Genomic DNA, 15880 nt, shown 5'->3' on the forward strand with positions numbered 1-15880 from the left:
AGCCTTTGACTGTGTGGATCACAATAAAGTGTGGAAAATTCTGAAAGAGATGGGAATACCAGGCCACCTGACCTGCCTCTTGAGAAACCTGTATGCAGGTCAGGAAGCAACAGTTAGAACTGGACATGGAACAACAGGCTGGTTCCAAATAGGAAAAGGAGTACGTCAAGGCTGTATATTGTCACCCTGCTTATTTAACTTATATGCAGAGTACATCATGAGAAATGCTGGGCTGGAGGAAGCACAAGCTGGAATCAAGCTTGCTAGGGGAAATATCAATAGCTTCAGATATGCAGATGACACTACCCTTATGGCAGAAAGTGAAGAGGAACTAAAGAGTCTCTTGATGAAAGTGAGAGGACAGTTAAAAAGTTGGCTTAAAATTTAGCATTCCAAAACAAAGATCATGGCATACAGTCCCATCACTTCATGGCAAATAGATGGGGAAACAATGGAAACAGTTTCAGAATTTATTTTTTTTGGCTCCAAAATCAGTGCAGATGTTAACTGAAGCCATGAAATTAAAATACATTTGCTCCTTAGAAGAAAAGCTATGACCAACCTAGACAGCATATTGAAAAGCATAGACATTACTTTGCCAACAAAGGTCCATCTAGTCAAAGCTATGGTTTTTCCAGTAGACATGTATGGATGTTAGAGTTGGGGGTTAAAGAAAGATGAGTGCCAAAAAATGGTTGTTTTTGAACTGTGGTGTTGGAGAAGACTCTTGTGAGTCCCTTGGACTGCAAGGAGACCCAACCAGTCCATCCTAAAGGAAATCAGTCCTGAATATTCATTGGAAGGACTATGCTGAAGCTCAAACTCCAATACTTTGGCCACCTGATGTGAAGAACTGACTCAATGGAAAAGACTCTGATTCTGGGAAAGATTGAGGGCAGAAGGAGAAGGAATCGACAGAGGATGAGACGGTTGGATGTCACTACTGTTGCGATGGGCATGAGTTTGAGTAAGATCCAGAAGTTGGTGATTGACAGGGAAGCCTGACCTGCTGCATTCCTTTGGGTTGCAAAGAGTCAGACACCACAGAGCAACTGAACTGAACTGAACTGAACAACACAGTGAGCAAGATAAACCTCCATAATAAAGAAACCATAACATACAAGACAATTTTTTCCTTTTTTTTTCTTTCGTAATAAAATGGCTTATGTTACTGTCATTTTCAGGTTAGCAGAAAAAGCAAAGAAAAACTGGGCAAGACACTTTATGTTAAAATAGTGTGAAGTCATGCACATTATTTCCATTTCCATTCCATTGGCTAAACCTAATTATATGGTATGCTTTTCCCATGTTGTATACATCCAAGGGCATCATTGGCACTGGATTTTGTGATCATGATGCCCCCCTGGTTGTGTGCAGAGTGGCAGCTCTGGCTTGGTGGCTTCTACTGCAAGAGAGCTGCAGTAGGCAGAATTGTGTTATCCATAACCTTTGCCCTCTAATGTTTCTCTAAAGATTATATTTAATTATATGTCAAAGGGGTGTAATTACGATTACTAATCAGCTGAATTTAAGGTAAATAGATTATCCTAAAATATACAGTTGGGTCTAATATAAGCAATGGAACTATTAAAAGCAGAGATATTTCTGTGGTTGAAACAGAAGGGAAATCAGAGATTCAGAGCAAGAGAATTCAGTATGCCATTGTTGATTTGAAGATGAAGGACTATGTATTAAGAAAACAGAGACCTCTCAGTTTTAGAAATGGTAAGGGACTCAATTCTGCCTACAATCTAACTGAAATTAGGAGCAGATTCTTCCTCAGAGTCTTCTGGTAAGAGCTTAGCCCAGCCACCATCCTGATTTTGGCTTTGAGAGGCCCTGGGTCAATAATGTAGCTGAATCTACATGGACTTCTTGCCTACAGAACTGTGACAGATAATAAATGGGAGCTGTTCTAAGCTGATAAATTTTGATAGTTTGTTATGACAGCAATAGAAATCTGATTCAAGAAGTTTTAAAATACAGTCTCTAGCTATGAAGTCAAATGTGAAGCCAAAATTTATTACTAAAAGGCAAGAGAAGAGAACATGTATTGCGGTGAATCAGTGGACTCTACAACTCTTTGAAAGCCACTCTTTGAAAGATTGTGGCCTCAGGTTATTCATCTGTGAAGATTTGACCTAACCAGAGGATCTCTGTGGTTCCTTTGCTATGATACAATATGATGGCAACATTAGGGGTAGAGTAAGTTCTGTCTTTCTATGTAGGCTGCCCTGCATAGATTAAGAACTTGGTGCTTTCATTGACTGTGAGGAGCATGGGTTTGATCCCCATCTGGGAATTAAGATCCCTCAGGCTGTACAGAATGGGCAAAAAAAAAAAAAAAGAAAAAGGAGTGGCAGAATATAGTAAATTTTCTGTTAGAACTGAACCAGTTAATATTTGATTCCAAGACATATAAGTCATTGCTTATTTTCAGACTCAGGTGAGTCTGCTCTCAAAAACTGCACTGTGAAGTCTAATGAATTCCCCGCATATGGTAACAAATGATTAAACGATTGTATCTGAGGTTATGACCTTCCTCACCACTAGCTTTTGATTTTGCTTTTGTTCCATTTAAGGTCTTGTAAGATCTTAATTTCCTCCAATAAAGGTTTACTTAAGAACTGAAACTCATTAAACTCTGAAAGGACTCATAAAAATTCAGGTCTACTTTCCCTGTGAAATGCTAACTAAATTTCAAGTAATGCAGTAAAATAAAATGAAGCTTTTTTTTGTCTCTACCACATATCTTGTTAGTTGACAAGTTTGGAATTTAGTTTGTATGATGTTTCTTCCCAAGAATATGATGAGTCAGAAATTTCTGTAAGAAAACATGCTCCTCTATAGTCTCAAGCTGAACTCATCATTAATGAATTGTGAAGAGTCTCAGGCTTAAAAAAGTTTTTTAAAAATTATTTTTAACATCTTTCCATAAAAAAAATCACTTGTCACTTAGTTATAAGGTAGTAGAATTAAAAAAATAATTAAAAAAATTACCTTCCATATTTTTACTGGAGTTGGAACCATATATCTGTTTAAAAACCACTGAAGAGGCCTTTTGTGTACACTCAAAATGATGTTGTACCCTTGATACCTGTGAATGTGACCATATTGAAGAGCAGATGATCAAGTTAAAGTGAGGTCTAAAGTGGGTTCTATCTTATATGGCTATGTCCTCACAAGGGGAGATTTGGACTCAGAGATAGATGGACATACAGGGAAGACGATAAAAAGACACAGGCAAAACATCATCTATAAACCAAAGACTGAGGCCACTAGAAGCTAGGAGAGAAGCATGGAACAGATGTATCCTCACGGCCCTGAGAAGAAACCAACCCTGCTGACACATTGACTTTGGACTTTTAGCTTCCAGAATTATGAAACGATAAATATCCACTGCTTAAGCCATCTAGTATGTGGTACTTTGTTATAGGCAGCCCTGAGAAATAACCATGAGTCCCAGGTTTAATTGTTTGCTAGAAAGAAATCTGGGCTTCCCCAATGGCTCAGCAGGTAAAGAATATACCTGCAATGCAGGAGACAAAGGAGACACGGGTTTGAGCCCTGGGTTGAGACGATCCCCCTGGAGGAGGATATGGCAAACCACTCCAATATTCTTGCCTGAAAAATCCCATGGACAGAGGAGCCTGGCAAGTTACTGTCCAAAGGGTCGCAAAGAGTTGGACATGACCAAGCACAAGCCCAGAAAGAAATCTATGCTAAACAGAGGAGACGGCAAGTTATCTTCATGGATACTTTCCTCTGGATATTTCCTGAATGGATACTTTATTTTAATCAATAAAAGTAGACATAAAGATGGAATTAATTAATATGCTCTTAAAATAGAGATGCTTAAAACATGCTTAAAATATCAATTGTCCCTAAGTCAATTTAAAAATACCATAGTTTTAGTTTTCTAGAACTATAAAAACTTTAAAAAGTTTATATATATAAAAAAATCAACCAAGCAAGATCAGCCTGAGGAACTCTAATAAAGTGGAGTCATATAACAAATTATCACAGACTTAAAAGACTTAAAACAACAAAATGTACCATTTCATAGTGTCTGTAGGTCAGAAGTCAAGCTGTGATATAACTAGCTTCTCTGCTCAGGGTGTTACAGAGTTAAGTCAAGATGCTGGCTGGGCTATTTTATCATTTGGAGCTCAGAACCCTCTTCCAATTTCCTTTGGGTCCTTGGCAGGATTCAATTTCTTGGTGCTGTACCACTGAGGTCTCCATTTTCTTGCTGGCTGGGGGTGGTAGTTTGCTATCATTTTAAGAAGTTGCTTATGATCTTTGACATGCGTCCCCCTGCTTTTTCAAAACTAGCTGTGGAATATTGTTTACTTTGCTTTGAACTTCTTCCTTCAAAGCCTACCTAGATTAGGCCTGTTGTTGTTGTTCAGTCGCTAAGTTGTGTCTGACTCTTGTGTGACCCTATGGACTGTAGCCCACCAGGTTCCTCTGTTCATGGGATTTCCCAGGCAAGAATACCAAAGTGGGTTGCATTTACTTCTCCAGGGGATCTTCTGGACCCAGGGATTGAACCTGGGTCTCCTGCACTGGCAGACAGATTCTTATCACTGAGCTACCAAGGAAGTACCAGATTAGGCCTATCTGGGATAATTTCTTTCTCCAGTCAGCTGTGCCATAGAACATGCTAATCAAGAGAGTGATAGTCCATCATATATATACACGTGTCTTCCTCACTCAAGGGCTGGGGAATTATGTAAGGGTGTGGATCATTGGGTGGTCATCTTAGAATTCTGCCTACTGCAAAACAAAGGTTATTCATTACAATACAGTTTAGGATGGTAGAAATGTAGCTTCACAACAGAGTACTACACAATACAAAGCGTAAAGACATTTGGTTACAGAAAGACACATTATTAAATTAGAAAAAAGTCAAAAGCAGAGCAGTATAGAGCTATGTTTATCTTTGTGTAAGAGTTGGAGAAAATAAGGGTTTAAAGTTATTTGTTTATATTTGTGTACATTCATGTAAACACTGAAAAATTAAAGGGAGTTGTTATATTTTGTGTATAGTGGGGGAATGGTCAAAGGTGGATAGAGATGTGAGTAAAAGCTCTCAATGAATAATTTTTATGCTATTTTGATTGTTGAACAATTAAAAATATATTATCTATTAAAACTAGAATTTAAAATTATAGGAAGCAAACAATTATTCTACCTACTACGTGCAAATCCTTGCTGGGTAAGGAGTAAAATAATGATTAAAGTACAGTTCCTGTTGTAAAGTAGCAGACAATATGCTAGTGGTCAAAAGTCAAATCCAGAATTGACTATAATTCAGATAAAGGAAATGTCATAACAGAAAGATTAGCAAACTAGTCACTGGTTTTAAAGGAGAAAGTGATTGCACCAAGTGCCTGCATAAACTAGTGTTTTAGTAGGATATACCCTTTTGTCTGTGAGAAAGGGCAGTTTAGATCATTGTCTATTGATCCACATAATTCAAACTTTCACATTTAAAGAACAAGAGGAAGCATTGCATCCCTCAAATCTCATTAGGTATCATTACTTCATTGATTTCCGCATATTGATTAGAAGGCAATATACAGTTTGCATGATTTAAAAAGTATGTTCTTTTAAAGTATTAGTGTGTGTGAAAGATAGAAAAATTGGATATATTTCTTTTATTTTTGTTAAGATTGCTACACAAAGAAAGGTTGCTGGTAAATTGTAAACAAGACATGCTTATTAGATAATTAGACTACCCAAACTCTCCTTGTCTACTTTAGAACATCATTATTTAAACCTGAATTTCTTCTTTAGTTATTTTAAAGTTCCCGTATTCATTCATATTTTAAGGAATAGCAAAATAAGTTCACTGGATTTTTATGTGTCTTGCTTCCTCAATTCCCTCACATCTCTGCTCAAATGTCAACTTTACAATGAGAACTTCTCTAGAATAACCTCACCTCCCTACCCAAGTGCCTGTACTCTTACCCTGCTTTTTCATAGCACTTTCCTTTGAAACTATTACATACATTGTTACATATATGTGCTTACTCTTTCTCCATTACAATGTGTGGCCTATGAACGAAGCAGGGGCTTTGTTCTGCTTACAGTTGTGTTCAGCACAACTAGAACAGTATTTGGCTCGGTGCTTGAAAAAAAAATCCATATTGAATGAATAAATAATCAATTTAAAAAAGAATCAATTCTGCTTTATATGCTCAAATGATCTAGGTTAATTCTTGCATTTCCTTTTTTTTTTAAAAAGGAAGTTTCCAGTAAATATTGAAAGAACTAAAGCTCAGTGCATCCTCTCTGCTTTGCTAGAAGCTGCCTCTTTGTGGAAGCAGCCTGAGGACAGTTATCAGGTCACTGCAAATATCCAAGGTGGATAACCTGCTAGGTTGCCTTTCTTGCAGTGCAATACAATGAAAAATAAATATCTGGTTTTGTCCCCAATTCCCAGCATAGAGCTTTTTGCAATTTAATGTTGCATATGCTAAAAAAAAAAAAAGGCTTTCCAGGTGGCTCAGTGGTAAAGAATCCGCCTGCAGTACAAGAGCCAAAGGAGAGGCGAGTTTAATCCTTGAGTCAGGAAGATCCCCTGGAGGTGGGCATGGTAAGTCACTCCAGTATTCTTGCCCAGAGATCCCATGGACAGAGGAACCTGGCAGACTACAGTCCATAGGGTTGCAAAGAGTCAGATATGACTGAGCAACTTACCATGCACACAGGCCTAGGCCTGCTAATAAACTTACTCTTAGTGGCCTTCTAGATAGCTTTAGGATAGGGTCTTGTTACCCCAAAAGATCAATTGCATAATTAGATGTTAGAACTTTCAGCCTCCCCCCATCCCAGTTTTGGGGATGAGAAAGGGGTTAGAAAATGAGTTGAGTAATTAATTGCCAATGACTTAGATGCCCACTAACTAATAAATGGAGAAAACTCCATTTATTAGTTACAACAGGAGTCAGGGAGCTTTCCAGATTGGTGAGTCCATCACTGTGCTGGCAGGCTGGTGTGCCCAGAGAGGGCATGAGCTCTGCACCCCCTCCCCCTGTACTCTCCCCTGTACATCTCTACCATTTGGCTGTTTCTGAGTTATCTTTTATAATGAACTGGTTTTTGTAAGTAAAGTACTTTTCTGAAATCTGTGAATCATTCTACTGAATTATCAAACCTGAAGATGAAGTTGTAATGACCCTTGAATTTGTAGTTATCTGGGCAAAAGTGTGGATAGCCCGGACACCCCATTTTCAGCTGGCGTCCGAAATGAGGGCAGTTTTGTGGGGTGGGGTCTGTGTCAACTGGGTAGTTGGTATAAGGTTTGAATTGTTGAGCACCCAGTTGGTGTCAGATAATTAGAGAACTGGTTGATGTTAAAAAAGACATGTGGTTTTTTAGAAAATGCCAGCAACTGCAGTCTCTTGGAGTGGTTTTTCTTAAGCATCTCTTCAAATGTCTGTGGAAACAACCTCTTCCAGTTTCATTCTTTCTCTTAGTGGATAACTGCTATGTGGAGGAATTCCTTAAACTCCTTAGACTTTTACTTGAATAGGTAGACAGAGGGTGCATAGGGATGATGGTTCAGTAAGTCTTGGAGGCATGTTTTTGGTGAGTTTCTTTTGAGGTTTTAGATGCAATTCCAAAGAAACACAAAAAGTCTTGATCTCCATCCTTAAATGAACAAATTAATAGTTAAATTTCTTATTATACATATTTGCTTGACTTTAATTTTGTGAGGACTTCGTAAAGGACTTTTACTTAAGAGAATATAAAAATTAATTCTAGGGCTAACTAGACTTATGGCTGATGTTTGAAAGATAGCTCTTAGATTCTCTAATTATTATCTTTGGAATTCTTAAAACTGGCCATAAATTATAATTAATTCAATTAAGGACAGATATATTTTGACACACACATATATGTGTCATATATGTATATATGCTTAAATAATTACAAAAATAAAATCTATTGACAAGGTAGAGATACAACCAAAATTTGAGATTATGTAGTAATTCTAACTGAATGTTAAATTGACCTCTTATCATTTTAGAAGCAAATATAAAACGAGTATCATACTGTTACTTAAGTCTTCTTTGTCTTAATAATAAGAGACATGCTCTCTTTCACCAGAATTTATAGATACATTAATGGAATTTTAAGTTTGATGGCTTTTGTAAGAGATGCTAAAGATAGAGAGGAAAATATGCTTTAACAGCAGTTTCACAGAAGGAAAAGAGGAAAATAATAAAAGCAACATTACCATAAGAGTTCTTGACACAATCCTGAAATTATACAAAGAACTTTATATATATATTATATATATATATAATCAAAATTGAATTTATAGAAACTCTGTGAGGTACAGATAAGATATCTCATTTTGTAGAGATTTATAAAAATTATGTAGTTTTCCCAAGGTCACACCAGTTGATAGTAGTCAGAACTAAATTGAGGAACAGATCTTTTATATTCTATTTATTTTGATGTCATGTCCCACTTCAACTATATCCTCATTTTTTTTTCATTTTTAATAGCAAAATTTATTGAATTATCAATTTGTATACTCTGTATTCCTCCACTTTCATCATTCCTTCAACTCTTGTTAATCTGACTTCCACAACTACCATTCTACTAAAATTGCTCATCATATTTTGTATCTGATAACAATTCACTATTTTCCTAAAGTCAGTGTCTGATTTTCTCTCTTCACTTTACTAGATGTCAACAGCATTTGACAAAGTAGATGACACCCTCCTCCTTGGAATTTTTCTTCTTCTGGATTCTATGGTAGTAAATTTTGTTGGCTTTTGTTTTCCCTTGTGACTCTGCTTCTCTTTTATCAATGACTTATCCTTCTCTTCAATGTCTTTGAACTATTTTTAAACAATGATATGCCATACATCTTGTTTGTGGGTACCATTTTTCTTTTTTACTGTATGTTCTGTTGTTAGGTAATTTCCTCCAATTTTATGGCTTTAAATTCAATCTCTTTGCTGGTGAATCCTAAGGCTTATTTTTACCTCAATCTCTTCTCTAAGCCTCATCTTTCTATGAGTTATCTATTTGGATACTTAATAAATATCTCAGTTATTAACCATTCAAAGCAGAGGTCTTGGTCTTCCATCCCAACTTAATTGTTTCCCAGTCTTCCTGTCAAAGTGAATGCCATTAATATTTAGTATCTCAACCCCAAAACAGAGGAGTCAATCTTTGTTCCTCTCTTTCCCTCATTTCTGACAAACATCTCTAAGTTCTATAGACTCTTCCTTTAAAATGTCCCCAAATTGTCTGCTCTTTTATTTCTCCAGTGCTACCATTTAGTGTCATGTTGACAAATGAAATAGCCTCTTAACTGATTTCACTGTTTCCATTTGTTCACTTTCTTCCTAAACTGTGCCTTTGTTAAACCAGTCTTTACAGAGTATGTGTAGAACATTTGGAATCATATTCTCTCATCTCCTCAAAATCTCCAATTACACACAATTGCACTTAAAATTGATTGGAGTCAAAAGGAGAAGAGGGTGGCAGAGGATGAGATTAATGGGCACGAATTTGAGTAAACTCCCAGAGATAGCAGACAGGAAAACCTGGTGTGCTGCAGTCCATGGGGTCGTGAAGAGTCAGATACAACTTAGCAAATGAACAACAACAACACATTTATAATAAAACTCAAATTCTTAGCTTACATAGCTCTCCGTGATCCTCTCCCGGCTTATTTCTCTGCCCTTATTCTATGTTCCTTTGCCTGGAATGCTTTCACCAGATTTTTGAATGGTTGGCTCCTTGTGACTACATAGTCTTGGTTTAAATATCTCTTCCTCAGAAAAATGTTTTCTGATTATTCAACTTGAAATAACTCTATATCACATCACACATTTATTTTCATCATAGGGCACTTGTCACTTCTTCATCTTGCTGTTTATTTTCCCTGTGTCTCCAGTGGAATATAAGACAGGTAATATCTGTTTGTTCTTTGCTATATTCACAGTGCCTAACAAAGGATTTGGAAAAATAGTAGGCTTTTAAGAAATGCTCATTGAATATATGAGTACATATCTGGAAAACAGTAGGCTCTTAATAAATGCTCGTTGACTATATGAATGATGAGATAAATGATTATCCTTCTTGTGTATTGTAGAAAAAAGATTGGGATTGAAATATACGCACTGCTGTATATAAAATAGATAACTAATAAGGACCTACTGTATAACACACAGAACTCTACTTCATACTTTGTCATGGCCTATATGGGAAAAGAATCTAAGAAAGAGTGGATGTATGTATATGTATAGTTGATTTCCTTGCTATACACCTGAAAATAACACAGTATTGTAAATTAATTATAGCCCAACAAAAATTAAAAAGAGAAAAGATTGAGAACTGCCTGAAATAGATAGAAGGACATTTTTAATTGATTAAAACTTAAAATTATACTTTTAAAATGAATTTTATTACTTTTAGGTAACCTAATCTAGATTAAGAAAGAATTGCATGGAAACCTGCTAAGGAACCAGCTTTAAAGAACAGAAGACAATGAATTTCATTTATACTATTGATTACTTTTATGCATATAGATGCTTCTAATGAGCTTTAAGGAATTATTTTAAATCAGATAAATATTTTCCTTATAATTCTTTTTCGTATTATTCTTTGGCTTTGAAAGTTGCCTTTTTTTAATCCTTGAATTTACAAGTATACAATTCACTAGTCTATGCCTGAATAATTACACATTTTAAATAGCAGAGTCTGAAATAATGTGATTCCTGTAATGACAATGAAATTTTAAAATACTCGGTATATAAAAGTTATTTTCTGAATATCTTAGGTCATTTTTCAGCATGTATTTTTAAAAATTTTAAATGTATTGAACAAAAATGATAAAAATAGATTTTAAAAAGGTAAATATCAACTGATCCTGAAAGATCAAAATTAGTTAAGATCAGGTTGGCTATCTACCACTACATTTTGTGACCAGCATGTTATTTGTTCTTATAGTTCATAATCGTTTGGTGACATTTTAATTTTCTTATAAAAGATTAATTAAAATCCTCTCAGTGAATCTCCCTTCCTGATTTCCATCCACAAATATATATTGATCACCAATTATATGTCAGGCACTAGGTTTGGTACTATATAAACAGTATATACACTATGTAACCCCATAAAGTTATACAAAGGGCTATATAAAGTTCATAAGCTTAAATACATTTGCTTGTGCTCTGTTTGGGACAGAAGGACAAGCAACAGGCGATAACTAATATCTTGACTGTGATTTTTTTCACAATTCGCATAACAAGCTGACTCATTTTCATCATGCCTAATGTTAATAATATGGTAGAAACTCTCTTAAAAAGGTAAAGTGAGCAATCACAAAAAGTGATGTATGCAAACTGAAGGTTTTGATTATAACTTAAACACATACTCATTTGCCAATAGCTGAATGATTTCTTTTAGTACAGGTCTGTTGATTGGGCTTCCATGAGGTCTTACATAAACCATTCCCACTATGTTTAATCTATTATTTTCAGCCTTAGTTTCTTTCAAAGGAGCAAGAATTTAGACACTTGGGAAGCAGTCTGTCTGAAATCTTTCTTTATTTTTATTTTATTTATTTTTATGCTAAAATGGTTGCACAAGCAAATAATTCAAGAGAATTTCTTTCTGTTGTGCCATCTTTATTCAACTCCCAAAAGTGGATTTTATAGAAAATAAAATCCACTTAATTTATAGAAAACAACTATTTTTCTTAAGTTTTTTTTTTGGTTTACAAGTTATTAAAATAGCATAATTTCAAAATAATGACAACTGACCTTAAAAGTTTCAGGCTCCAACTCAACTGATTCTTGGTAGCAAAAAACCCAAACTCTAGATGAAGAATACTTTTCAGTACTCTTTAGTATTAAAGAATGGCCTGGTGGTTACAAATATTCAGTGTGTGATAAACATTGTTCAGTATGTTTTCCTGAGGGGGTGGAGAATGTCGCTATATGGAAGATGTTTAAGAAGGTATTTTGTAATGGCATCTACCTTATAAAGTTTATGGAAGAGTTTAATAGATTACAAGAAAGCAACTAACAGAATGCCAGGTGCATAGTAAATGCTTAAGACATTATAATATTTCTACTTTGTATTTAGTATTATTTATCCCTTAATAGGGCTTCCCTGGTGGCTCATTGGTAAAGAATCCACCTGTGATGTCAGAGTCACAGGAGATGCAGGTTGGAGCCCTAAGTCAGGGAAATCCCCTGGAGGAGGGCATGATAACCCATTCCACTATCTTGCCTGGAGAATCCCATGGACAGAGGAGCCTGGCAGGCTCATAGTGTCACAAAGAGTTGGACATGACTAAAGCGACTTAGCATGCATGCACACGTCCCTTAATAAGAGACTAAAGGCTTTACTTTGGTATTTGTCTCTAGGACAATACTTGCCTATACCATGCCTCTGTGGGAATTAGGAGAAGTACTCCATCGGAGAAAACCAAGTCCTTCAGGTCCATGGTTTCTGAGAGGAGAATACTTCTGTGTGAATTAGAAAAACATGTTACTTCTTCTGGAAGCATGTCTTGGCCTGTGAACTGGCCTGTTACCCTCTTAGCTAGAAGTCTTTGTGTGGTTAAAAATGACAGAATCCTCCATTGCAGGTCAGGATTGCAGCCCTAGTCTTACTGAAATTTCAGCAAGTATTCATTTTCCAAGGCAGCTCAGGGTTTGTGAACTGGTCTGCTGAGGTCAGTTGACCCAGCCTCTCCTCGTGCCAGAAAGAGAAATCCTTGTTCCCTTTAGGTGATCACATCCATTCTTCTCTTTTCATATCTGTGCAACTAGTCTGTGTATTTCCATCAGTGTTTTCATTGGAAGTTCACGTTGGTGAGGGAGTCTCTCTTAGATATCTGCCTCGGATGGAAAGGATGCAGTTTGAGTGTTGATGAGGGATGACTCTCCAGCTAACAAAGAAGTGCATCCTTAATGCATGATGTTTCACCTCTAAACAGGATGACAGAAGAGAAGAAAAATGCGGATTAAATACCAGCTTCCCATGTTTTTCTTCCTTGAATGGAGAACTGAATAACTTCCTCCTACCTGGTCTAAAGAATAAGTTTACACATAAACCAACCAGAATTTGCTTCTGCTTGGAAAGAACTACCCATCCTTTTGGTCCCTGAAGTGCTGCAGATTTCAGGAGGCAAAGACATTTAATTTCACGTAACTTAAATGTGGGAATACAGTCATCCTCTTAGATTTCTTGCTAGTACTCAAGTCAGACTTATAAAATATCAAGTGGGATTTTTTTTATCACTTGGAAACAACATGCACATGAAATGACAGGTTAGTCAAATTCTTTCTTGAGCTTAAATGATTTTCTCCCCAGTACTCTGGGTATAAACAATGTCTTTCAATGGGAAACATACTTTTCTACATTGAGATCTTCTTTTGCTGAATACTGATTCATAGTGGGATTCTACTCTTTGGGGCTTATTCATGAGTAGGACAGACATTGAAAGACATAGCAGACATGAAGGATGGACAGTTATTTGCTCTGAAAAATTTTCAGGGAATTGGAAGGCTTAGCAACAGGTTCTACAAACTGTGGTAAAGGGATGAAATGGTAGCTCAGTGGTAAAGAATCTGCCTGCCAAAGCAGAAACTGCAGGAGACTCAGTTCGATCCCTGCATTAGGAAGATCCCCTGGAGGAGGAAATGGCAACCCATGCAAATATTCTTGCCTGGAAAATCCCAAGAACAGAGTAGCTTGGCAGGCTATAGTCCATGGGATAGTGCAGAGGTGAACATGACTAAGCATGCACGCACAGGGAAAACTAAAACACACATGTTGACTCCGAAGGGCTGGCTGGCCTTTTGACTACGGGAAGACTGACGATTACCTTGTTGTTGTTTAGTCGCTCAGTCATGTCTGACTCTCTGAGACCTCATGGACTACAGCCTGCCAGGCTCGTTTGTCCATGGGATTTGTCAGGCAGGAATACTGGAGTGGGTTGCAATTTCCTTCACCGGGGAATCTTCCTGACCCAGGAATTGAACCCATGTCTCCTGCTTGGCAAGCAGATTCTTTACCACTGAACCACCTGGGAAGCCCTATGATTATCTTAGGGAAGGTCAAAAGCAAAGGTGAAAATAACATGGGGTTTGCTGATAAATGCAGGACTGCTAAAAGAACAAGCCATCAGTAAGAACAAGAGGGACATATATTTTAGCTGTATTTAAAAGAAAATACGCCTTTTTAATTTTAAAAATGCCAAGAAAATGAATAGTTTGTGCAACATTTTTCAGTTTTTACCTTTCCTGTGTTTTCAATGTTATCTTTTCTCAATTTCTCATATTTCCAATTTTATTCTTTCACAAAATATTTCCTAATCTATTCATCCAGAATTAATGCTATCTTGGTCTCTGAATGCTCTCTCTTAAGATATGAATGGTTTTCTAACTAAATTAGATTAATATGTGTATGTATTTTAGCTTTCATACTATTAGATTCTTGAAGGCAGGACCAGTGTCTCACAAAAACATACCTTTGGAGAATGTTCCCCAAAATTTGGAATATAAATGAAAGAATGAATACCTCTGTTGTAGAACACATCACAGCATTTTAGATGTGAGCCCCTGAGGGCTGTAAAGATAAAAATGTTCCAGGGTAAGTATATCATATCTGACATAAAATATTAGGAAACCTTAAAAACATTATTAAAAAGGAAGGTAATGATAAATAGAACATAAGGTTTGTGTTTTGAGAAAACATGATGTTAGCTGAAACTCATTAAGTTTAAAGTCAACGTGAAATGACAACTTGGGTGAAACTGTTAAACCTTTGTTTAATGGAACTTAAACAATGTTAAATGGGACTTAACATAAAAAGGTTTTTAAGGTATTCTAGCCTTAAAGTGTGGAGAAGGCAATGGCACCCCACTCCAGTACTCTTGCCTGGAAAATTCCATGGATGGAGGAGCCTGGTAAGCTGCAGTCCATTGGGTCGCTAAGAGTCGGACACGACTGAGCGACTTCACTTTCACTTTTTCACTTTTCACTTTCATGCATTGGAGAAGGAAATGGCAACCCACTCCAGTGTTCTTGCCTGGAGAATCCCAGGGACGGGGGAGCCTGGTGGGCTTCCGTCTATGGGGTCGCACAGAGTCGGACATGACTGAAGCGACTTAGCAGCAGCAGCAGCAGCAGCCTTAAAGTGGGACTTCCCTGGTGGCTCAGATGGTGAAGTGTCTGCCTACAACATGGGAGAAAGTTGGCTTAAAGCTCAACATTCAGAAAACTAAGATCATGGCATCCGTTCCCATCACTTCATAGCAAATAGATGGAGAAATAGTGGAAGTAGTGGCAGACTTTATTTTTCTGGGCTCCAAAATCACTGCAGATGGTGATTGCAGCAATGAAATTAAAAGATGCTTACTCCTTGGAAGGAAAGTTATGACCAACCTAGACAGCATATTAAAAATCAGAGATATTTCTTTGCCAACAAAGGTCTGTCTAGTCAAGGCTATGGTTTTTCCAGTAGTCATGTAGGGATGTGAGAGTTGGACTATAAAGAAAGCTGAGCATCAAAGAATTGATGCTTTGGACTGTGATGTTGGAGAAGTCCTTTGGACTGCAAGAAGATCCAACTAATCTATCCTAAAGGAGATCAGTCCTGAGTGGTCATTGGAAGGACTGATGTTGAAGCTGAAACTCCAATACTTTGGCCACCTCATGCAGAGAGCTGACTCATTGGAAAAGACCCTGATATTGGGAAAGATTGAAGGCAGGAGGAGAAGGGGACAACAGAGGATGAGATGGTCAGATGGCATCACCAACTCAATGGACGTGAGTCTGAGTGAACTCCGGGAGTTGGTGATGGACAGGGAGGCCCGGTGTGCTGCAGT

Source organism: Bison bison, unplaced genomic scaffold (genome assembly GCF_000754665.1).
Source record: "Bison bison bison isolate TAMUID 2011002044 unplaced genomic scaffold, Bison_UMD1.0 scf7180017864283, whole genome shotgun sequence".
Taxonomy (NCBI): Eukaryota; Metazoa; Chordata; class Mammalia; order Artiodactyla; family Bovidae; genus Bison; species Bison bison.